At 39.5% G+C, this 1930-nt stretch overlaps 1 protein-coding gene across 3 annotated transcripts in view; it reads right to left on the bottom strand.

Annotated features, from left to right (window-relative positions):
* Positions 1 to 1930, bottom strand: part of LOC116841330 — a 28000-nt gene that overhangs the window by 9046 nt on the left and 17024 nt on the right. The gene's annotated exons all lie outside the window — the stretch shown is intronic.

Genomic DNA, 1930 nt, shown 5'->3' with positions numbered 1-1930 from the left:
AGATATTTACGTAAATATCTTAGAAAATAGAGGTCGTATAAAAAATTTTTTCAAACAAAAGTTGTTTGCTTTTTCACATAGAATAAAATGCCGTAATAAAAAATATGTATTTATATCTAAAAAAGCAAAGTTGACCTTGTCTTGGCGACGTCATCTTAGGTCAAATAACTACTGTCATTAAATGCGACTGTTTAAGCCTTACAACTTTTATTCGAAACATTTTTCTCTAAAATGCTGCCCCGCCTAGTTTTCTTGCCGTTGCCGAACTTATGGGACACACTGTATATATGTGTGTGTGGTGTGTGTGTGTGTGTGTGTGTGTGTGTGTGTGCACAGAGTGTCCCGCATAAGACGGACCAAAAGAAAAATATAAGTAGAACACATAAAAGTGAACAAAAATTGTATAGGTCATTTTTCAAATAACCACCTAAAATTTCAAGTTATTAATTAAAATAGTTGGACAAATTAGAACGCGCGACGCGACAGGCGGGACATACGGCTCGCAGCGGTCGACGAAGAAAATGGACGAGCGCACACGCACACGGATGCACACACGGAGCTACCCATTTCCGTATGCCAAACGGCCCACCCCTCTGGCCTATAAGATAGGCCCACGAGCAATCGTTCTTCGCCGCCCGCTGCGAGTCGTATGTCCCGCCTGTCGCGTCACGCGTTCTAATTTGTCCGACTATTTTAATTAATATCTCGAAATTTTACGTGGTTGTTTGAAAAATGACCTATACAATTTTTGTTCACTTTTATGTGTTCTACTTATATTTCTCTTTTGGTCTGTTTTACGCAGGACACCCTGTATATATGTATATGTGTATGTGTGTGTGTGTATACAAGGTGTACGAAAAGTCCTGGACCCCTGCATTTTTTCGAAAAAAAAAACGCATTGTAGAAAAAAATGTTTCTAACAAAAATTGAACAGTTTTAAGTGACGCATTAAACAATAGTATAAATATGATCTTGAATAGTGTTGTGAAGATAACGTAGAGGTCATCTTTAATTTCTTAAATGGAACTTCCCATTTTTTATTACATATTCTTGTAACTTATCTCAAGAGCTTTCCAAAATACTATAATATTAGGTGTACAACTTTGCTTCCGCCGTTTTCCTATAGATGGCTTTAGCGGTAAGTGGTGGTCGAAATAAATAGATCATAGACGCCATACAATAAACTTGGGCATCTGTCAACATAACTCCATAGAAACATTAGTCGATATGTGTCTGCATCATAAAGTTATTCTCGATTGAAAATGTCAGTTTACGAGCCAAATTCTCGTCATTTGCGGGAGATTTTAATTTTCTGCTTCAATATGAAGAAATCTGCGGCTGAGGCTCATCGAATGCTCTCAAATACTTATGGTGAGACCGCTATTAGTGAAAGAACGTGTCGTGAGTGGTTTCAACGCTTCAAGAACGGTGATTTTGACGTCAAAGACCGGGATAGCGGTGGAACAGAGAAGGTTTTCGAAGATGCAGAATTGGAGGCATTACTTGATCAAGACTCGTGTCAAAATCAAGAAGAATTGGCACGATCATTGGGAGTGACTCAACAAGCCATTTCAAAACGTCTCAAAGCCATGGGAATAATTCAGAAGCAAGGAAATTGAGTGCCGTACGAATTGAAGCCGAGAGATGTTGAACGGCGTTTGTTTGCTTATGAACAGCTGCTTGAAAAGCAAAGACGGAAGGGATTTCTGCATCGCATTGTGACTGGAGACGAAAAATAGGTTCATTACGATAACCCTAAGCCCAGAAAATTATGGGGAATTCCCGGCCATGCTTCCACGTCGACAGCCAAACCGAATATTCACTGCTCCAAAGTCATGCTCTGTATTTATTGGGACCAGCTCGGCGTAGTATATTATGAGCTGTTAAAACCGACTGAAACAATCACAGGCGATCGGTATCGAACGCAATT

This window comes from Odontomachus brunneus, unplaced genomic scaffold (genome assembly GCF_010583005.1).
Source record: "Odontomachus brunneus isolate Ranch 3 - 2012 unplaced genomic scaffold, Obru_v1 Obru_scaffold_015, whole genome shotgun sequence".
Taxonomy (NCBI): domain Eukaryota; kingdom Metazoa; phylum Arthropoda; class Insecta; order Hymenoptera; family Formicidae; genus Odontomachus; species Odontomachus brunneus.
This window is presented reverse-complemented; position numbering and strand designations above follow the sequence as displayed.